The 24,327-nt window shown below is 39.5% G+C and overlaps 1 protein-coding gene across 15 annotated transcripts in view; it reads left to right on the top strand.

Annotated features, from left to right (window-relative positions):
- Window positions 1-24,327, top strand: part of SOX6 (SRY-box transcription factor 6) — a 455,173-nt gene that overhangs the window by 117,281 nt on the left and 313,565 nt on the right. Inside the window, exon 1 of one of the 15 annotated variants that reach the window (XM_034770127.1) lies at window positions 23,560-23,603. The exons of 11 other annotated variants lie outside the window; for them this stretch is intronic. The gene's annotated coding sequence lies outside the window, so the exon portion shown is untranslated. Of the gene's footprint in view, window positions 1-23,559; window positions 23,604-24,016; window positions 24,101-24,327 lie in introns of those variants that run through there. 3 more of the 15 variants (XM_034770117.1, XM_034770126.1, XM_034770116.1) reach the window with 3 other exon arrangements.

Here is a 24,327-nt window from a genome sequence, read left to right on the forward strand (position 1 = left end):
ACAAATCATAAGACCACCTGAATATTAGTGTTATGATAATGGGAAATGTCTGTTTTCAAGTGAAGATACACTATTATCAGTTCAAAGTATTCAAAAATTGAGCTAAGCGCCCAAAATTATGAGATTTTCTTAAAAATGAGACTTTTAAAAATAATAAATGTGAGAGCCTTTTATTTGCCTTAGGGTGTTTGAGCCTTTAGGGGCCCTGTTTTCAAGCTTTTTTCCAAAACCGTGAGGATTCAAAACTTACTTTTTTTAAGGAATAAAGATGAATGGAATCCCATGATTCCAGGAGCTAAAACTTGGAATCCCGCCCCCAGCAAATAATAAGACCCGCTGTAAAATCTCCAGAGTTGACAACGCTTACAACAAAATATGTGGCAACTGTAATGATTCACACAGATATACAAACATATTGTTGTATTACTTCATCCATATAGAGTATTGGATATTGCCATAGGGCTATATTGCTCCCTTCTGTGGCAAGACCTTTAAGGACAAGGAAGAGCCCAGGAAAGAATGTGAAGTTTACTTTGAAAACTTTCCTCTTGATTGTCCCGTCATGGGGGACAGGTGTTTTGGGATGACATAGTGTCAAAGATCGTGGCCCTCTAAATGTGTAAAAACATATGATGTGGGGGAAACTTTGCTCCCAAATCTCGCTTACAGACAACCCCCCAACCTAAAGCAAATACTCACCAGCAACCACACATCACTGAACAAAACCACTAACCCAGGAACCTATCCTTGTAACAAACCCCGATGCCAACTCTGTCCACATATCTATTCAAGTGACATCATCATAGGACCTAATCACATCAGCCATACCATCAGGGGCTCGTTCACCTGCACATCTACCAATGTGATATATGCCATCATGTGCCAGCAATGCCCCTCTGCCATGTACATTGGCCAAACTGGACAGTCTCTACGCAAAAGAATTAATGGACACAAATCTGACATCAGGAATCAAAATACTCAAAAACCAGTGGGAGAACACTTTAACCTATCTGATCATTCAGTGACAGACCTGCGGGTGGCTATATTACAACAGAAAAACTTCAAAAACAGACTCCAACGAGAGACTGCTGAGCTAGAATTGATATGCAAACTAGACACAATCAACTCCGGTTTGAATAAGGACTGGGAATGGCTGAGCCATTACAAACATTGAATCTATCTCCCCTTGTAAGTATTCTCACACTTCTTAACTATCTGTACTGGGCTAGCTTGATTATCACTTCAAAAGTTTTTTTTCTCTTAATTAATTGGCCTCTCAGAGTTGGTAAGACAACTCCCACCTGTTTATGCTCTCTGTATGTGTGTATATATATCTCCTCAATATATGTTCCATTCTATATGCATCCGAAGAAGTGGGCTGTAGTCCACGAAAGCTTATGCTCTAATAAATTTGTTAGTCTCTAAGGTGCCACAAGTACTCCTGTTCTTCTTTCTACACTTTATTGTGGCTTTCCTTTCCTTGAAAGTTTGGCGGCTGTTGGATGCCTCCTCCACAGCTGTGGTGGGGACCCTGTGGGAGTTTTATGCTGCTTTTAAAATGCGTGGAGTGTTGAGGGGAACATTTCATAGAGTGCGTCTCTTCCCTGGTTCCACCCTCACAAACTCACAGAACTTTGCCAGAAGGCATTAGGTATAGAAAGGAGTGCAAGCTAACTTAGGTGAATTAAGATAGCATTGACTCTACTCCTTCCTTTCTGTTGGTTTAGGGCAGGGGTCGGCAACGTTCGGCACACGGCTCGCCAGGGTAAGCACCCTAACGGGCTGGGCCAATTTATTTACCTGCTGATGTGGCAGGTTCGGCCGATCGCGGCCCCCCACTTGCCGCGGTTCACCGTCCCAGGCCAATGGGGGCAGCGGGAAGTGGCATGGGCCGAGGGATGTGCTGGCCGTGGCTTCCCGCCACCCCTATTGGCCCGGGACGGTGAACCACGGCCAGTGGGGGCCACGATCAGCCGAACCTGCCACGTCAGCAGGTAAATAAACTGGCCCGGCCTGCTAGGGTGCTTACCCTGGCGAGCTGCGTGCCGAACGTTGCCGACCCCTGGTTTAGGGCATTGGTTCTCCTGCACTAGCACAATGGCATTGTGTTTCGACTTCCAACACCTCAGACAAATGTTTAAATGCCCCCAAAACCAAGTCTTATGATTTTATTTAAAATAATTTTGGTGAAAACATTTCTATTGGTAATGGCATTTTAGGGTGGGGGGTTGTAAACTTGTCAAAAATCTAAATTTAGCGACTATTTACTTGTCATTGTCCCCTGCCAGTCTCCTCCCCTTTTTTATTTGTAAATGACAGAGCACAAAGTTGCCTTAAGTGCTAGATCTCTAGGGACAAGTAATAGCCTGGGACAGCAGAAAGCTGCTAAGGCCTAAAACAATTTTGTTAAACAATGCAAGATGTCTACTAATTAGTAATTAGATGAATTTATTTGGCCTACATCAACTATTAGTTTTGATATTGACTGCTAAGTAACATATTATGCTGTCTTTGACAAAGTCGCTTATACTCAGATCTTCAAATATTTGCATTAATAGAGGAAGTAAACCACAATGAGCGGCTAATGTGGGTGACTTTTTCATGCTTATTTTGATGATATAGCAGTATCGTAGGATGACATATTGTAGGGAGTGAGGGTAAATGTCTGTTGCCAAGGTCTAAACAGCATCTGTATGGAAGTAATTCAGCAGTCAGTTTCACTAAAAGTTTGAGATCTGTGCTGTACAGAGGTAGGCATAGAAGCTGTGTTAATTGCTAGCTTGTTTTCCATGTGGTTCTGTTTTAATGGAGCACATTTGTTGCAGATGATTGGAAAGTGGGTTGGACAGTGTCTAAACTGGCTATGACTAATTCAAACAGTGATTATACTATAATGTTTAACAGTCCTCTTTATAAACTCCTTTCATTCACAGTTCCCTTGCCATTGAAATGTGGTTCAAGATAACTGAAAACTATTCTTCTTTATTTAAACTTGGCCTCAGAGAAGAGTAAGAGCATGGGTTGTGGAGTCATCTTTTCCCTGATTCAAATTCAAAACCACACCCCAAACTGGTTTCTTTAGACAGTATTCTAGGGCTATCTCCATCATTATTATGGTTTGCTGAGCATATTTAGCTGAGGTAATGGACTCTAAGAAGGACCACTTGAAGGAACTGAAGTAACCTTAACAAATGCTAAAAACTGGCTTTGTTCACACTACAGCACTTTCACCTCTTCATTGGAGTGGAACTGAACACAGTCATTTCAGACTGTCTGGAATATTAATAACCGTCTCTTGTTGGCAGATTTTCTGTATCTTCTAACTCAATAAAATTGGACCATGCTTAATGCTTAATTTATGTTAAAATAAAATTGCAGATAAATTACCCAGCAATGCTATACAATCTGTCCATTTAATGTGCAGAACAATAACCTTTTTCTTTATACTTATGAGACTTGTATATCAACAGTGTGTTTGTCCTAATTCTTTTGGAGTTCAGACATGTCTTCTTGTCTAACAATGATGTAGTGATTTCTTATAAGTATTTTATTTGGGACTTTTCTGATAAAACATGTAAGATTGACTTCACATTTACTGAGGACTACAGTGAATGTCATAGTCCAACTCTTGTGACTAGTTCTTAGCAGAGAGAAAAAAAGACACGGTTGAGTGGCTTTTTTTTTTTTTTTTTTTTTTACTATTTTTACTGTTTTTCTCACATTGTCACTAAAATACTCTCTTTGTTATATGAATGGGACATCTGCTGACTAGCCTAGCATTCTTTACCTGATTGTGTGAAAAGTCTTGGTTAAATCTGTTAGGCCTTGGAGGCCCAGTAACCTGCTAAGTGCTATAGAGCCTGAAAGACATCATGTCCTTGGACTAACTTGTCTCTTTTGCTTATGGTTGTCTTGATAGATAAAACTTGTGTAGGTACATGTTACTGGGATAAGTATAATAGTAATACAATAATTGATACATTAATGAGTAGTTGCATTTTCTTGCTTTATATTATATGAAAATCAACATGAGATAAAGTACATTTTGTAGTAGAAACAGAAGACTATAGAAGACTAAATTTAAAAATTAATTTAGAGCTTTTTTGTGACTATATTATTAACCAACTGGACCTAGAATACTGCTATTTTGATTGAAATGGAAGGAAAATCTACTTTTTTTGGTGACATCCTAAAAAATGTCAAGCATAGACTAATACAAAACCATTTGGCAATTACCAAGAGAATGTTGAAATGTTGCAGGCTTGAGGCAATATTAACATAAACTTTAAAAGCCACATATTTTTTTAAAAAAGTTTGCTCTGGAAATTGCTATGAAGTACACATCTATAGTAGCTTTTTGGACTGTTGTATTGCCCCCACCAACAAAAAGGTCTGTTAAGAAGCACATTTAAATTTGATTGGCACTTTGAAGTTTCGATGACTGCTTGCTCTCCTCCACAGAAATAACTCCTTTTCAAAAAGGTCAGTTTCAGCACTGAGATTTTTATGAGAATAGAAAAAATACAAATTTTTACTAATTTTTAGGCTCTCTTGTGGAAATTGTATTCAGCTCCTGTTGTCTCAGGTTGACAGTCTTCATTTGGTTTTCCAGCACTCACCAAAAGAAAATGTGTATTCCAGACTATTATTGAAAAAAAATTACAACTTCTTTTTAAAAATCTCTTTTTGTAATTGTTAATCACAATTTTAGGCAACTTTGGACCTTTGGCTTGGAGGGTTATTTCTATTTTTTGTTGTTGCTTTTGTTTCTAGTATGCTCTAGTTTTTCACTGAGGGAAGCACACAGTAATGTCAGGAATGTAGAATTTCAACAGCTGAGCTGTAGAACAGAACTGTCAAGAATCTATTGAACAGTTTGCAAAATACTAATACAATAAATAATTCTATAAGTCATGGTCTAAAAAAGAGGTATATTTTCCCCCCGAGCGATGTTAGACTACTTCACATTTTAAAGTTTTGATAAATTTTCCATAGTCCTGTTTGTCACAGTTTTTTCTTTGTCATCTCATCCAGGTTGCTGAGGCATGTACTATATTACAGAGGTGGCACTAAAACTCAAAGGAACTGGAAACTCAAGTCTCTTCCCATTTACACTGTTCCTTGTTTTTAAATCAGCACCACTTGTTTTGGCTTCAGAGTAGCTGTATGTTCTAATTCACAGCTGGAGGTATGGTACTGCAGTGGTGGTCAACAGTGAACGAGGGAGGAGAGTATAATGAATTTAAAAAACCTCAGGATTAAAGGCAGGCGCTTCAGTCTTTTCTCTGTCAAAGCACTTGTCTAAATTGTGCACACAGATGAAAGAATTTTAAAGGGAAAACCGTTCAGATTTTAAATATCAAAAAGATATATTTGGTTTTGATATTGCCTCGAATGGAAATAGACCGATTTCCTTTATCTTTTTAGTTATATTGCCTAAAATTGTGCCTTTTTGGTCATGATTCTTTTCAAAGAAGTAGCAGAGCTAAGCCTTTTAATTTAATTGTAATAAAATGCTGCCCTAAAGAAGAATAAAAAATTATTTTTTTTACTAGTTCAGATAGAAAAACATATAACTGTAATAGTATTTTAACTATAGTTTGTATAGATCTCACACATTTAAACGCTATGCAAATCTTTGATACTCCAGGGCAAACAACTAGGAGACTGTAATATGCAGTGTAGCAAACATAACACCATAAATTTGATGATAATACTTGTGAGTTCATCATAATTTATATAAAGAATCTACAAGAAAAAAATAAGGGAGAGAGAGCACATAGTAGTATTAAGAATAGCAATGTGCAAAGAGAAATAAAAAGGTTACCTTGCCCTTATGTACATGACTATGTTAATACTATTATCATGCTGTATTCCACTCCTATGCTGTGATTTATTATGGAAAGTGCAAATATAGAATTCCTTTCAGTTGTGCTCTTAATTTTGGTAGTCCCGTTATTTTCTCCATATATTTTAGCTGATGAAATAAGAACAGGACCCTTTTAGTGGGCAGTCAGAGACTTAACTGCCCAGATTGTATATGTTGTTCAGCTGTACTGATTGCAACTGTTTAGAGAAACATGGGTGGGAGGCTGTTTTAAAAGAAAATGAAGAAAGCGTTTGTTTAGCTGCATGGCAACACAAATATTTCCGTAAGTGAGGGCTGATATTGCATTTCATTACAGCAAGGGGTGCCAGGTTGTACAAATTGTATATTTATTTTTCAATATTCGTTGAAGATGCCTAAATTTAACTGTTTGATCTCTGATATCTATTTATTAATCTAAACCTAATATGAAAAAGATCCACGGAAGGGAGCATGCACCACCAGACTTTGCTATATGAGGATGTTTGGAAGAGGTTGCTGGTAGCTTGCAGAGACGACTCCTTGAGCTCATTCACTAGGATCCTCTTTTGTTATGCTCCTCTCCAATGGAGACATGCATTGTCTCCCTATGCCTGAGATATCTGTTTCACATACCTGAGACATCCACCTCCATCCTGCACACGCTTGTGCAAAGGCCTATAACTCCTTCCTCATGTGTTCCCCCTTGTGTGAGAAAGACTTCCGTCCATGGCTGTCCCTCTGGGATACACGCAGACTTCATAATCTGTATATCCTTGGAGAAGCCTCCTCACTTGACCACAGGTTCTGGCAGCTGTAGGTGCTGGAACTAGGGATACGGGAAGGGGGCTGCCGCACCCCCTGGCTTGAAGTAGTAATAAAAACCCAAATACATGGTTTCTACCTTCATCACCTCCACTATAAAAATTGTTTCAGCACCACTGAAGGCAGGATCTTAATGACCAAAGTCTCACTCCTTTATTCCTGTGAAGAGGCAAGGCAAAAAGAGGACTGATGTGGCTTGAACATTTCTCCTCTGCTGCCTGAAAAGGAGAGACTTGAGGTGGCCTCTTTCTAGGGTGAAAGTCTGTCTCATTCAGCCTTATCTTCAGCCTAGGGTTGCCACTTTTCTAATTGCAGGTAACGGAATCCCCAAGGCGCTGCCTCTGCTCCACTTCTTCCCTCCAAGGCCCTGCCTCTTCCCCCCGGATCATACCCCCATTGCTTGTTCCTCTTCCCCCGCCCCCATCACTCACTGGATTGTCTCAAGGAGCCTGTCTGCAGACAGGAAGTGGCTCCGGCTGAGCTGGGGCTGGCGTGGGTTAATGACCTGGCACCTCCCCCCACCCCGTGGTAACTGGACTTTCGGTTTGGGTGCCATTTAGGGTTGCCAGGTCTCGTTTTTGACCAGACCCTACTTCTGTCTCCCATAGAAAGAGAGGCCAAAAATGAAAGACCTCATAGGCACAGCTCATATTTCCCTACTGTAGGAGGGACTTTAAAGAAAAGATTGAAAAAATAAAAATGCTAAAAAAAGGCGCCTGTGTGTATGTAAATGTATGATGTAAATCATGGTGCACAACATGGCATAGTAATGAATGTCTTAGCAGCAGCTGTTTGGGGTGATCACATTCCTCACAGGTGTTGAAGACACAAATGCATGATGCAGGACATCCCATATGAGTACCAGTAATGGTTTTACAACCACACTGTATTATCATGTATTCTGTATATACCACATACTGAGTGAAAAATTAAAACTATTTTAGCGATGTTCTTAAATTGTGAGTGGGACATACTATTTTGCATACACATAGACACCTTTACTATAGTTACTATAAGTCTATCTTTACAGGCCTCAGAAAGAGCCATGAAAACCTCTAACTATGACCTAAAATAACTGTAAGTCCGATATTTCAGGTCCTTCCAGGGTTACAAATCAATGCTGTGTCCTCCCGGGAAGCTGGGAATATCCTCTTTCCAGTAAGATATAGCTTCCATTTCTAGGTCTGTGTGATTTAAAGTCATATTTTTTTCTGTGTTAAAAAAAAACCAACAACCTGCCACTGCCCCAGGATTAATTTTGCCAGTTGTGAGCCTTGGGCAGTTGCAGTTTCAGAGGGGAAGTTCAGCGTGTGGATGTGTGGTATATGAAGCTTTAAGAACAGTGGTGAAAGTGTGTGGTTAGGGCACCTTTAAGGTCATAAACCTTCTGTATGGCAAGGTTCCAAAACAAGCCTTGTCAGTTCGGAAGCTATTTGCAGCTGGAGTTTGGTTTCAGACTGAACCTAAGAATGAAGTGGACAGGATGTAGCTTGTAAACAAGAATGCACTCAGCGTACTAACTTGATTAATTTGACAATTAAAGTCATAGTAGAATTTAATAGTGCGACTGGCTGATTGGATATAGAGATGTATAATGGAGGGAGAAGGTGAAACATGTCTCTTGAAGATTCACTTTTAAAATGGTGGCTGTTTGAAGCTGCTTAGGGCCATGGGATAATAATACCTTCCTCTTCCACAGAGCTTTTCTTCAATAGATCTCAAAGTGCTTTATAAAGAAAGTCACTATTTTACAAACGAGGAAACTGAGGCATAGAGTGGGGAAGTGACCTGCCCCCAGGTCACCCAATAGCAGACCGAGGGATAGAACCTAAGTCTCCTGAGTTTTAGTCTAGTGCTCTAGATACTAAACCACAGTGCCTGGGAAAATTGTATTAGTGGAAAGAGAAGGTCAACAGTGCATGGTAAATTAATTTATCACATGGCTCTACAATTTCACATGGATATCATCTCCATATGATATGTCAAAATGTAGTTGTCTTCAGTTTGGAAGTGTTTAGGTTTCAGGTTGGACTGGAACCAAAATGTAAATGCAAAACTCTACCTGGGCTAATTTCACTTGGTTTCCACCAACAACGTTAGATCCCTCACCAGCCTTCAAAATTTTTGGCCCGGTTTCACTCTTCCCTAGGTTAGTGAAACTGAACTGCATTTTAGCTTGTAAATAAAGTTGAAATCGAGCAAATTTTGCCTAACTACATGAATCAATGTGAAATTTTCACACAGTTTGTAAATGTTGGTGCACAAACACATGGTAGCAAAATACCAGTATCCATTGGAATGAAGTGCTCATTGGGTAAATATCTATATCTAAGAATATAACAATAGTTTTGGTATTGCAAATAATATTCATTCATCAACTTAATTTCTGGCCCACACAATGAAGGTGACATGATTAATTCAGTGATAAATGGCAAAAGTCAATAGTATATTCCAAAATCGTCTTATGCAAAAACAGGGCAGTGGTATTTATAAAAGTCAGTGATGACACGTAGATATACTGAGTCAAATGCTTCTGTGATTTTTCATCTAACATATATCTATTGTTATCTTAATGATTGAAAAAGAACATTTGACAGTTCTGAAAATTTGAAGAGTACCATTGCTAAGGGAATTTCAGGAACTTAAGTCAAAAGTGCTTTTATCCATTTATATGAGAAACAGTTACAGAACCAAATAAGTAATTTATAAGGGATTTGAGGGCTAAGTATTTAGTACAGTATGTTTCAAACCAGATGTGAATGAACTTTTGAAACAAGACAGAGTAGCTGGCATTGCAAAAGTAGTGGTTACATGGTAGTAAGAATATCTATTGGTAACTATGCTAATCTAGTAAGTAGCTTTTAAGAAAATACATGAGTGACCTGATTTCTTGGGCTGAGAAAGGACTACCCAAAATCAGTCTTTTGAAAATCCAAAAAGTGGAAAATCCAAAAATGGGGCAACTCTTGCTTCCTCTCATTGTGACAGATGTGAAAGGCCATGCATCAAATGGTACCAGTGTGGCTTGGCTGTGCTGTGCTGGGTGGAACAGGATGCAAGGAGCAGGGATGCAGGATGCACAAGGCTGTTCAGAAAGGATGGGGATGAGGTACGGCAAAGCAGTAGAATCGGCCAATGAAGCTTTGTGGCTATATTAGTGTCCATAGAATAGCACCACTCCTGATTTATAGCTTGGGAAGATGGAGACCCAGATCTAGTTGTTAAATCTGAAATAAAGAGGCTCATGCAATAGTGACTGTGTAGTAGTAATTAATGTGGTTAAATAATTTGTGTTGTAGCAAATAAAATGGATCTTTTTGTCCATTCTGGAACCATCTGGTTAATGGCCATTTCTGTTGAAAAGAGTTGAACTGCTGGGGTGCAAGCAACTGTGGTGGGTTTTTTTGCTTTTTTTTGGGGGGGGGGGGGGAGTACTTACTAGTGCTCACCCAGCTGTGGGCATCTGCTTACAGAAAGGAAGGATGGGTTTGTGGTGGTTTAAGTTCAGTTTCTGTGATGTGGTGTTCAGTGATCACTCAGTGCTTAAGATACTTGCAAGACCTCTGCTTTATTCTGTGGCCTGTTCCTCTTGGCTGTGCATAAGAAGAGCTTCTGTGCGGCCTATCCAGACTCTCTCTGGAAAGCTCAGACATGAAGGCACAGTCCCCAGTACCACACAAGCGTCCTGTGTGACATTGGGCAAATGCTTTAATCTCTTTGTGCCTCAATTCCCCATCTGTGACATAAGGGATGATGATAACACTTCCCTACCTTATAGGAGGGTGAGAATAAATTCAATAATGATTGTGAAGTATGCCGATATTACAGTGATAGGTATAGGGGCACTGCTTCCCATTCTGAAACTACTGGACACTGACATAAATCTTATGGATGGGGCACAGTGACTGGGGAGAGGCATGCTGAAAAATCTGTGGACACTGTATTTGCATAAAAGCATATTTTAAAAGGAGCCTATTTCTCCCCTTCTCCTGCTTAAATTTTCATGGAAGAAATTCCATTGATGACATGATTTGACCCAGAATGTACATTTGGTTTCAATTAGTATCCATGGAAGAACAGCTTTATAAATCCTAAAACTGCAACTATATATTTGAGAGCTTTTTTTCTGTGTTTTCTTCTGAGCTATAAGAATGGTATATTTGCAGGGGGAACCTCTTAACGTCCTAGTTCCCTGATGTATCTTTGTCATCTTTTATTACTTTTTTCTAGCATTGTATATCTGTTTTTATACTCCAATTTAATTGATTGGTCCAACGTGCAATATTTAGAGCTAGATAGTGACTGGACCTTCTGTGGGTGGGCAAGGACTGTGTGTTCAAAGGAGGGTAGGAAGAAGGTGAAGCTGTGGTCCCCATTTTCCCTTCGTATTAGTCACCAGAGCTCCATAGGCCAGTGTGACTCTGCACCATACTTACTCAGAGCTGCACCCTAATGGCACAATTGAGCTGTTAATGTACCAGATCCCATTCAATGCCTTGTCCTGCACCACACCAGCATGATTCCTGATTCTACACAACTGCTTAGCTAGTGTTTCCAATGTGCCATGCTACTAACTGCTGCTGTGCCAGCCTGAACAGCCAGATTGCTATGCTGAAGTCTTAAATTGCTGCTTCTCTGCTATGTACGCTAATATAGTACTAATGTAATATACAGATATTCAGTAGAAGCCACAGGACACCAAGTATTGTAGCCACACAGGAACTGATTGTTTTAGTGGTGTGTGGATTAAGATTTTACCTGGATAGCCTTCTATCCAATAGCTGTTAAATGATGCAGATAATTTATTATCTAAGCAGCTCTGATCTTAAAGCACATACTCACACTGTGTGTAGGAGGCTGATGCAAATTTTACCTCAGTCACTAAAAAGGCAATGGCATGTACTTCAACATTAAGCAACAAATATACCTTCTGGAGGCCAATTTATCCCAACGTATGTGGATTGTGCTTATAAATACATATATAATAAAATTGCAAACATTACACAGTGTCTTTAAAATGTGCTGTGTGCAGAATTGCAAATGGAGGCAATGAGAGTTTCACAAGGGGAGGGTTTGAAGAATCAGGCCAAATATCACTTTTCTCAAATTCTGTTTTTCACTGGGTGTACAGTGACTTACATTTCAGTGACTTACATGTAGCTATGTAAATATTCCTTCAGGGCCACACTGTGACACTCCTACCCATAGTGGGACTATTGACTGAGTAAGGTATATTCAGAATTAGCAGGGGAGGACAGAATCTTACCCTTACTTACTAAAATACAGAAATCCAAACCCTTGACTCTCATGGCTTGGGGTTTTAGATATAGACAGTTTATGGTTTGGAACATAACAGAAGGTTTTTGGGTTCATCTGAACTTTAAAATCCCTGTGTTACAATAGAACTGAGAGGTGCAGTATCTCTTAGGGTATATACACACTGCATTTTTAAAACTTACAGCTGCAAGTCTCAGAGCCCAGGTCTACAGACACAGACTCAGGCTCACAGGGCTTGCTCTATGGCCCCAAAACCAATTGTATAGACATTCAGGCTTGGGCTGGGGGGAGGGGAGGAGGGTATTCAGAGCCTGAAGTAAACATGAAAGGGGGTCAATTTATGAATTAATTTAGTTTTTTAGATTTTAGCTTTAAAATCTGTCACCCTGACAAATTCATAAATTGACCCCCAGCCTGAGCCAAAATGTCTGCACAGCTGTGTTTAGCATCATAGTGCGAGCCCGAGTCAGTAGACCCACACTCCGAGACGTGCTTCTGTGGGTTTTAAAACAGAGTGTAGATATACCACTACTGTCACCTAATCTGGCTTACACGCCAGGCTGATTGAACCTTGGGGCTGGTCAGGCCCATGGTGCTAAAGGGGATGGAATGGAATTTGCCTGCACTTGGCAGCAAGGTGATGCAGAACTGCTTGGAGGATGGGAAAATCATGCAAATGAGCTGACATCCCAGCCCCATGCTGCCATAATCAGATCCTCACGTTCTCTTTCCACTCACTGTCACCTTCAGGGGATGTTGTAATGCCTATGCAGCTCTGCTTGAAGGAACAGTTGGCCCATGATCCCTGTATTGTGTTGGGGATGGGGAATCATTGGGACGTTATTTCCTCTTCCTCTTGATGGTTGTGGAATGTTCTTTGGCCCAGTGAGCTCCATCTAGGTGGCCTGGCTGACAGCACCCCTTCAATGTTGTCAGCAAGGAACACTGTTTGGGGCCATGCAGAAGTCACCCTGGCTGTTGTTCTCTTGGAGAGGACCCTTCCTGCCACTACCTGTGAGATGTCAGAGATTTACCACTTTCTATTATATCATTATAATTGATATATTAGTGTGTGTGGTGGGAGAGGGGGGGGAAGCAGAAGCATGTAAGCAGTGAGATGTGCAAGAACATAAACAGCTGAAAGGCATTTTCTAGCCGGTGACACAATGTGACCAAGAGATCTACATCAACTTCCTGGATGATGAAGCAGAAGACAGCCAAAAGTAAACAATCTGCATCTCCTGGGTGGCAGCTATAAACAAACTTTTAACACGTCCATCGCAAAACCAGATGGCTCTCACTGCCCATGGATGGACACGGTCCTGGACAGATGGAAAACACATTATGAACCTGCTGAAGACTGTCCAGAGCTCTGTGACTTGGCAAACCACACAGCTGCAGAACCAGGGACAAATACTGATTCTTCATAACTTGAAGAAGTATGAAAGGCTATCTAAACGTTGCAGAATGCACATGCTGCTGGACGTGATATTATTGCTCCCGAGCTGCTAAAAAATGCCTTGGAGCCTGTGAGCATTGGATAGCATCAACTGTTCTTAAATGTATGGGCATCAGGCAAAGTACCAGTAGAATGGAAAGACAACATCATAGTGTCCCTGTATAAGAGCAAAGGATCTCACACTAAGTGTGACATATACAGGCCAGTCTGGAATAAATCCCTGGAAAGGTCTTCACTCCTTAGCAGACATCATTGTCCACAGCAGTCAGGCTTCATTGTTGGGCAGTGGACTATGGATGCTTCTCGCTGAGCTGCACCAAGAATCTAACTGCCCACGTCACATGGCATATATTGACTTCAAAGTAGCTTTTGATTTGGTTGATGGTGAATGGAGTTGGCTTTCCAGATGTTCTACTAAATCTGGTGTGTGAGATAGTGTATGTTGGTTCATGGCTTTTGCCACATTTCTGTGCAACCTCAGGTGTAAGACAGGAATGCATTCTCACTCCAGCACTATTCTCTCAAGCTGTGAACTGGATGTTAGGACTTATTGCTCCATACGGTGGAATCAAAGTTGATCAAGAAGAGTTCATCAACCAAGACTACACTAATGATACTGCCTTGCTTGTGGAGAATTGAGAGAATTTCAGCCTGCTCCTCCAGGGTCTTCAAAACTCCCACTCCACTATGGGGTTGAATATCTCATGGCAGATGACCAAGGTCCAGAACCTTGAGACTGGGCCACCAGAACCCCAGTGCAGATGGGTCAAGTACTGCGGAGGGTGTTGATGAGTTCATCTACCTAGGCTGCAAGCAGAGTTCAAACAGTTGCAGGAAACTGGACATTTTGTGACCAATAGGTCTCCCTGCCTCCTGCATAAGTCCACATCTCACTTGGCGATGCAAAAAATGTCTTTGTGCTGAGACTTCCTGATCTATCAAACCTATGTACTACTTATATTGCTATATGGGTCAGAAACCTGGATCCTCTTACAGGCAGACTTGAAGTGGCTAGAGACATTCCATATGCACTGTCAGCACCAAATCCTGAGCACAAAGAGGTTTGACTTTGTGAGAAATGTCACAATCTTACAGAGATCTGGCCTTCTCTCAATTGCTCATGTTCAAAAGTGGTGTTGCATGCTTTTTGACCATGTTGCCAGGATGGACAAGACCACCACAGCACACTGTGCACTCGAATTCTCCATTGACATGTGAAGGGGTGCTCACTGTGAGTCTACCTGGCCCTGCCTGTGGGGCCACCCCAGAGATTTGTTGACACGCAGGATTATGCCAGATCTGGGAACTTCACTACATGTTGCCTGATGTAATGCTATCAACTGTGGTCACACTGTCTAGTGCAATGGTCCTCCCCTGTATATCATACCCAGTCCTGTATGCCAGAACCATGAATTCTATCCCTGGTGAGGGGTTGTTTCCCTGTTTATCACTTTAGAAACACAGTAGAGAGGAACTGAGAATTTATGGATATGTTTGTGGAACCCAGTTGCTGATGTCTCTGTGTAGCAGATAAGGCTTGGATTTGATCCCAGCTCTGCACTCCTTTAAGGTTTTTATAAATGAAATGAAAATGTCCTTAAGTTTAGATACGTTTTTGTCACTGTATAATTAGCTGTTTTTCTTTTTTCTGTTTTCTATGTGCGGTGAGAAATATTGCTAATCCCAAACATTCAAAATCATGAATGGGCCCCAATGAATCATTGGATTGGTATAAAAATCATAACATTAAAAATCATGTTCTTTTTTTCTTGTTTCTGAGTCTTAGGGTACACTTGGGTCACATTTTCAAACTTTTCTCTGCAATCGTGAGAGCTATTAGAAAAAAACGAAACCGCTGAGATTCTCACTTATTTAAATATTTCCTGGAGCTGGAGCTTTAAGAAAATTTCACAAGACTTGCAATAAAATTATGAGACTTGTCAACAATGGTTGAATCTTCTGGTGTTAAGATGCCTCTCCTTATGTTGAATTGTAAATAAAAGGGCTGATAATACGGTGATAAAATGTACCTGTACTTGGATCTTGGGATCTTTTTGGATGAAGTCTTGACTCCAGGTGAACAAAGCCTATAAACAGGACTCTCTAGACCCTGACTGGGGTTGAAGTTTAGAATATTTATATTGTAAGAATGGCCATTTTGGTTCAGACTAATGGCCTATCTAGCCCATATCCTGTCTTTTGACAGTGGCTGGTGCCAGATGCTTCAGACAAAGTGAACAGAACAGGGCAATTTATCAAGGGATCCATCCCCTGTTGTCCAATCCCAGCTTCTAGCAGTCAGAAGTTTAAGGACACCCAGAGCATGGGGTTGCATCTTTGACAATCTTGGCTAATAGCCATTGATGGATCTGTCCTCCACGAACTTCTCTAATTCTTTTTTGAACCCAGTTATACTTTTGACCTTCACAACATCCTCTCGTAACAAGTTCTACAGATTGACTGTATGTTGTGTGAAGAACTACTTCCTTGTGTTTGTTTTAAACCTGCTGCCTATTAATTTAATTAGGTGACCCCCTGCTTCTTTTGTTATAGGTAGGGGTAAATAACACCTTTTCTCCATACCATTCATGATTTTGTAGTCCCTTAATCATCTCTTTTCCAAGCTGAACAGTTCCAGTCTTTTTAATCTCTCCTCATATGGAAGCTGTTCCATACCCTTAATCATTTTTGTTGCTTTTCTTGGTACTACCTTTTCCAATTCTAATATATGTTTTTTGAGATGCAGATGACTAGAACTGCCTCTTTTACTCTTCTCTTTAGCCATAGTGGCATTTTTTGGTCCTTTTACTATTTCTTTTAATCTGGGGTGTATGTATAGTTTGACCCTCTATTATGGTGTTTTTGAAAAATTTCCATGCAGCTTGTAGCCATTGCCTTGTGACTGTTCCTTTTAATTTCTTTTAACTAGCCTCCTCATTTTTGTGACGTTCCCCTTTTTGAAGCGAAATGCTACTGTGGTAGCTTTCTTTGGTATTCCCTTTCCCCCACCTCCCCCAGTGATGTTACATTTAATTTCATTGTGGTCACTGTTACCGAGTGGTTCAGCTACATTCGGCTCTTGGACCAAATCCTGTGCACCATTTAGGACTAAATCAAGAATTGTGGGTTCCAGGACTTGCTGCTCCAAGAAGCCATCATTAATGGTTTCTAGAAGTTTTATTTCTGCATCCCATCCTGAGGGGCCAAGTTTCCAGTCAATATGGCGATAGTTGTAATCCCCATTACGGTTCGGTTTTCTGTTTTTTGTAGCCTCTCTAATCTCCCTGAGTATTTCACAATCACCATTACCATCCTGGTCAGGAGTATATTCCTATTGTTGTACTCTTATTATTCAAGCATTGAGTTTTTAGCCATAGAGATTCTGTTTGATTCATTTAAGATTTTTACTATATTTGATTGTATGTCCTTCTTTCACATATAGTGCCACTCCTCCACCAGCACGACCTACTCTGTCATTCCTATACATTATGTACCTCAATATTACTGTGTCCCACTGATTATCATTGTTCCACCAAGTTTCTGCAATGCCTCTTATATCAATATCCTTATTTAATGCCAAGCATTCAAGTTCACCCATCTTAGCATTTAGACTTCTGTATTTGTATACAAGCACTTATAAAATTTGTCAATATTTAGTTGTTTGCCTTCATGTGATGTAATTGAATGGGACTCTGTTTTGTTTGAGTGTTTCTCTTCAGTTCCTACCTATACTTTATCAGCTTCTATCCTCTCCTTTTTACTAGGATATAGAATGTCTTCTTTAATAAATTTCCCCCCATGTGTCTGTCCAAACTGTGTGCTTCTCCGTACCTGTTGTTTTTTTCCCTAGCCCATCATTTAAAAAATCCTCTGACCTTTTTTAATTTTACTTACCAGCAATCTGGTTCTGTTTTGTTTAGGTGGAGCCCATGCTTCCTGTATAGGCTCTTCCTTTCTCAAAAGGTTCTCCAGTTCCTAGTAAACCTAAATTCCTCCTTTAAACGCCATCAACTCATCCATGCATTGAGACCCTGCAGTTCTGCCTGTCTTCCTGGCCTTGCATGTAGAACTAGAAGCATTTCAAAGAATGCTGCCATGGAGATCCTGGACTTTAATCTCTTCCTTAGCAGCCTAAATTTGGCTTCCAGGACCTCTCTGATACCTTTGCCTGTGTCATTGGTACCTACGTGTACCATGACCATTAGCACTGCACATATATCTATCTAGATGTCTTGAAAGGTCCACACTCTTTGCATGCAGCAGGCAATTCACCATGCAGTTCTCCCAGTGATAAACCCAACTATCAATATTTCTAATAATCAAATCCCCCATTACCATTACCTGTCTTTTCCTAATAACTGGGGTTCCCTCTCCTGGAGGGGTATCCTCAGTGCGAGAGGATACCATACATCTTCTGGAAGGAGAGCCCCAAGTATAGGATCGTTTCCATTTGCTCCAGCTTGATGTTCTCCTTCCTCGAGACTTTCATCCTCCTCAACAGCGTAGAGGCTGACAGACTGCGGGTGGAAGTGCTCCACTTGTCTCAGAAAGTCTTGTCTATGTATATTTCTGTCTCCCTTAGCTTGTGCACTTCAGCCACACTGGTCTCAAGAGCTCGCACTCTGTCTCTGCAGGCCATGAGCTGCTAGGGTGACCAGATGTCCTGATTTTATAGGGACAGTCCCGATTTTGGGGGCTTTTTCTTATATAGGCACCTATTACCCTCTACTCCCTGTTCCGATTTTTTACACTTACTATCTGGTCACCCTATGAGCTGCTTGCACAGAATGCATAGACTCATCACTTGCCTACAAGGCAAATAATCATACAAGCTGCATTCAGTGCAATAAACTGGATAGCCCCCACTCTGCTGCTGGACTTCTGCCTGCATTATTTTTACTCTTGCAGGGTTTGGGTTTTGTTTGTTTGTTCTTTGTTTGTGGGTTTTTTTTTTTTTTTTTTCTTCATGGGTCTCATTGGCCTATGTTTAGAAAATGTTTATTCGGTGTATCTTGCTCTCACGCTCCCTCTTCTAACATCTTTGCAAAACTCTCCTGTTTTCTGCTCCTGGTTACTAGCTCTTCTGGTCAGTTACAAGCTCGCTTTTTTAACCCTTGATCTTCTTGAGTCATCCCTGCCCCCTCATCAAGGGATCCTAAAGGGATTAAGGATCAAAGAATGGTAGGCTAGAGCTTCGTTAAGAAGCTCTCAACAGTGCCTAGTAGGTGGCTAGGCTCAGCACACAGTCCCCTCAAATAGACCACACTAAAACTTCAATCAAGCAGGCACACAACAAGCAAGCAAGCCCAACAAACAAACTGTCAGAAAACTCACTCCAAGGGTAACTTCCTTCACCTGTAGAATTTCCTCACAAAACTCCCATGTTGCCGTGTCTGTTTGCTAGCTCGTGAGTTCAAAAGAAGTTGTCTTCCTTGTACGTGGCTGAGAATTTCCCATTCCTTGCTTTTCCCTGTGCCTGTCCCCAGTTTCACTTGGCTTCTGGTGACTTTCCCTGCTTTGCCCTCCCCTGATAATGTCTCGGTGGATATAAACTTCTCTCCAGTTTTCATATGGAACACTGTTGTGTTGTCTGTGGAACTCAGATCTTTGGCTGGATGCACATTGTTTCTTTAAGCACATGTGGTGCAGAGCAGACCTGAGGTTGGATAATACATAAGAGCTGAGTATTAATATTATTACTTGAAAGGATCCTTATTATTTTGTGCAACAGTACGGTCACCTGGCAGCAGGTCATTAGCATTTTAGGCTTCTTTCCTTCACAACAATGCACAACATGCTAATTAGAGGGTTCTGAAGCTAAGCAACCTTTTTTAAAATCAGACATTTTAATTTGCAGCTTTAATGGCTGTGTTATAATAACTGGCGTTGGGGAGAAAAAAAAATCTCATTCCAGTAGCAAGGCCCAGTGTAACAGAGGCTGACAAAATTAAAAACCTCATAATGTGACCTTTGCCTGGGATAAAAGGCTGTTTCATAACAATTTCCTTTTGTTCTTTGTTTAAGCCATTACTCCAAGAGGAGCCTCCGATTAATCTAAGTAAATGCATCATTACAGTCCTAATCCATGTCCTTCTGTCAGTGTCTGTTTTAATTAAATAAGAAACACTAGGAGAAAGAGGGCTGGTTGATCAGGGTAAGATTAAAAAAGGCTTTACTGTTTTGTCCATTTGCATAGCTCCAGATGCCATAATATTGTAGGTTAAAGCAGGAAGACTTGTTGTATAGTTTAACACAGTGCTCCCTATTACAGTATTAAAATAACCAGATTCACCAATGAAATCATTCCAATCATCCAATTAATTATATACAGAACATTCACAGGCAAATGGTATGACAGCTTTGGTTGAGTAATTTGACACGTTATTATGTTTTGGGTGGTATACATAATTGGGTACAAACTGTTTGTACCGAGTACAATTGTTTTTTTAATATTAAATAAAGCATTGAGTAAAACTAGTTATGAATTTATGGTGCCTCTTTTTTTTCTTTTAATGGCTATTAAAGGCTTCTGAAATGTTTTTTTTTTTTTTGTTAAAGGAATTTGGAGCGTAATTCTTTTAAAGCAGTGAAGAGCCCATTTAATAAATGTTGTAAGATTAATACATCTAGCTAGTTAATATTGCTAAAGCAATACATATGTAAGAAACTCTTCCTCAAGGTAGTGTTTCAAGATCCCTGTGGTGAGGGCTTCCTCCCACATCCAGGCCATTATTTGATGTAATGAAAAGAGAAAGTGTGCAACACTGAGATTGTTAATTAAGTTAGCCTAACAAGATGAAGATAAATGAAGCAAAGCATGGATTGAATGAAGCAAGAGGTCTTATTTACAATTTAATACTTCTTTATATTATGCATTTTTCAATTTACAAAAGAAAAGCCCCTGACTTTAGAGAAAATATGTACTGTGATTCTATGCAAGACACCTTTACATCATGTAAACCTGTCTGGGTACTGTTAAAAATGTAGTGTGAGTTAACCTTTAACTTCTAACTTTTTCTTTCTTTCTTTTTTTAACATTGGCGACAAAATGTTGATTATAATAGAGTAAGTGAAGATCTGAATCTGCTGCCACTGAAATCAATGTCAAAAATACCCGTGGGAGCACTTTGGGGGCTAACTTCTGTTACTTCTTGTTCGAATTAACTTTCAAGTCTCAGTTTGCACTGTTGTATTATCTTATTTCTGATCCATTTATATATAGAGATTTGCTTAAAAATAGAAAAAAAAAGAAAAAAATGGTCGGACCTGATTCTGATTTCATTTCTACCAGCATAAATCTAGACTAACCCATGGGTTTATTGCCATTTTATACTGATGGAACTAAGAACAATGTATTTTGACAAATTTTTTGATGGCTTAAAACTAGGGTTTCTGGTTTTATTGTTTTCTCCTCTGAAACTCAGTGTTTATTTTATACAAATTATGACATTTTCAAACTGCATACTTGAGTTTTATCAGTTACAAAGCAGAATTAAAACCAAAAAAATGCCTAAGATTTTTAAATAAACTTTTCCTCCCAGTTACAATTTTCAATTCAAAGAATTCTCTCTCTTTAAACACAGGAAAAACTGTAAATTGCCAATCGCATTTTTCAGTTGCCTACATCTCTAGATATATTATTTGACTTCCCAATCACAAACTTTGGGACATCACTCAACGAAGGAGTTGAAACAAATTCAAAATAGCTGAAGTTGGTTATTTGCAATAGTTATTAAAAAAACCAACAACACTTGAGCTACACATGATTTTCATGTAGATTTATTGGTTTAAACCTAAAACCAGAAACCCTAATTGATATTTTGTTTAATAAAATATTTTCTCATTTACAGATTAGTTGGATCTGTCCAATATTTGACCTTTTGTCATTCTTACTGTCTACTAAGGAAATGCCTTCCTTCCTCTTGCAGCAGCTAGACAAGACTGTGTTATCTAGTGTTACTGTAGGCAGCGGTAGCAGGCCTTTACAAATAGTATTATTATGGTCCCTGTGTTTTTATCTCGGGGGTCACGAACAAATCCATGCAACTGCTTCTAAAGATTTCAATAAATAGGACTTTTTATCCAGACAATTGCCTTTTATATTACTTTTAAACAAAACTACTAGTCCATCAAGAGTTTCAAAAGGAAAACAATTCTCAGAGTGCTGGTATGGCAGCACAGACCAATCATTATGGCACCCATTCTCCAGTCCTTTATTTTTCAAGTCCACAACAATAGGTTGTTGATTCAATGGACAAGACCAGAACAATTAAGTTCTCTGTTTAGCAGCAGTGCAGCATTTTAATGCCCTCCTCTAATAATGGTCTCATTATTGTTATTCTAAGACTGGGCCTCAGGAGGAGGAATATTTGCTGGAGGTACGTCATTATTTTGCAAATTTCGATTAGCTCATCATGTTGTCTGTACTGTGAAAATCGTAGCTAATTAGGGCAGCCAGTTAGACTACCAGCTTTTGAGCTTATGAGTTAAAAGGTAGCACACTTGATAGGCCAATGATGTGAAAAAGGTGGTAAAAAGGAGGATTAGAGCTGTTGCCTTAGTAACTCTAACTTCCATCTGTGCTGGAACAATGGACTTGTGTTTCTCCCCCACCTTGGTGTAAAAATTGGTTTTGTTTTGAAAGGACAGGGCACTTTTTATGACAATCTGGAATTCAGCCTGAGTATAGTTTTAGTTGTTATAAGAGACCGTTGGGGAATAGGAAAGATGAAAGGTCATGGTGAGCTTCAAGGACATGAAAGGTTGTTGTCTCATGTAACAATAGTAGATTGTTTTGTCCTATTATTTCTAGCCAACCACTAAGTCAGGTGATGGAACAAATACCTCCAGTTGAGTCAGGTGAAACAGGAAAAAGAGATAATGTACCTCTTACAGAACAAAAGATAACTATAATTTGTCTTTATTAAACAAAGTTATATGTATTTGTGTTCATCCTCTGAAAAAGCTTGTTTACTGACCTACTATTCCAATGTGTTTTGTATTGCACTGCCTCTGTAGGCCATCACATCTCTGGGAAGCACTCCAATGTGTTAAAAAATGTTGTTTAAGCTTTCTTCCCATGAAGAGGAACCCCCAGGAGTACCAGTGATGTGATACTTAACAATAAATTTAGTTGTTGTAGCTTTCTCACATTATTGGTGTTCTTAAAAGGTTTTCCTTCAAACACACACTGAATAAAATTAACTATAAATATGAAAGAAATTTGCTTCAACACTTTACAACATTTTATCATAAATTCTACAGCACATATCATAGAACGTTTATTGCAAACAGTATTAGGTACTGCTGCAGAGAGACCTACAATCCTGTACAAAAATAAATTTGCTACAGGGATCCTAATAAAGGACTGCTTTTGTGCAGAGGGAGATAAAGTCTCTTTTGTGCTATGCCATAACTTTAGGAGGTTTTGCCCCTTTGTCTGTGGGGAAAACAAAAGTACTTCAGTGCTATTTAATAAAACAGCTACGGCACATTTTTACAGGGAAAGCATTTCTGTTAGTGAAAAGGGCTCTTGGATTTTGCCCAGTGCTTCCTAAAACCAAAGAAAGTTGCTTTTTAGACAGAAAAGGGAAGGTAGGAGCACTCGTTTTCACGTTCTTATTTCTCTGTTTTTGAAACATGATGCTTCTGTCATCTGAGAAATTTTCTTTCTGCCCTCCCCCCTCCTTCCCTCACACACACACACACCCTGACCCTGACCAAAGCATATGCTAAGGGACATCTCACTTCCCTAAAACAAAGATTAGTGATTTCAGGTTGGGATTTTAAGTTTTTCACCCACCTTTTCATATTGGGCCCCATAACCCCATTAACACAACCGTAGCTGAGTAATTTTCACTTGCTTCATAATAGAGCTGTGAGATCGATAACAGATTTTGTAATTAGCTATTTATTATCTTTGAAAAACAAACTTCCTTGTAATTACTAGGTTTCTCATCTTAAGCTGTTCTGACCTTATTTAAACTCCCCCTTTTAGCTATTCTGAGCCTTTCTTATCTCCTCTCTGCTCCCAACCACTCTTACTCTTGCTTTCTGACAACACAGATGGACGGCCTTGCACAAACTGATAATTGTGATAATTTCTCAGCTAACTATTCAGTAATAAAAAATGTTATTTTCCAAGCATAGCAGGCATGTATCACACTCGCATATACACTGAAGATGAGAGGCCAAGTGGTAAGTTCATGGGAACGTGATGTAGTATGAGCTATTGGACTTGTCAGCATTCGATTTGTTGATAGTGTGGTTTATCCAAATGCAGTTGTCTTTTCAGACTATTAAATTTAAGGGGTTAGAGTCCTTTAATAATCCAAACTTCTATAAAGGATGTTTAGTCTGAAAGCATTTTGAATGTTGTATGTATTTAGCTTATTAAATATTTGTCCTCAAATTTCCAAATCAGCTTCTTATTTTTTATTTTATAGTAGTTTCACATATGTACCATCATTTTATTTTGTTATTTTCTCATTAAAATGGACTGGAAAGCATATAGACTGTTTAGTGTAAAATGGGAGCAATGCAAAGGGTTAACCAGCAGAGAATTACAAATGAACTATCTGGAAAGTTGATTATTAATCCAGCAAGAGAGAAAATATCCTTCCCAGTTAGCAAGAATTAGTACTTGAAGAGCTGATAATATTGTTCAGCCTGTCGGTGTGGTATGGCAGAGTCAGGTAAGCAAGACATCTTCTCAAAGAGATTAAGGCTTTTCCTTTTTTGTTTTTCACCATAAGAATATCTAATTTTAAAGGGAATCTTTGTTGAATCAGTTATACTGCCAGCGTATGAATCTGCATATACTGATCTTCCACATTCCAAAATGAATGAAATAAATTAAAATGGTGCTTTTAACATTGGTAAGAAGAACTATTTCTGTTAGCAATCCATTGTATTTAATAGT

The sequence above is a fragment of the Trachemys scripta genome, chromosome 4 (genome assembly GCF_013100865.1).
Source record: "Trachemys scripta elegans isolate TJP31775 chromosome 4, CAS_Tse_1.0, whole genome shotgun sequence".
Classification (NCBI taxonomy): Eukaryota; Metazoa; Chordata; order Testudines; family Emydidae; genus Trachemys; species Trachemys scripta.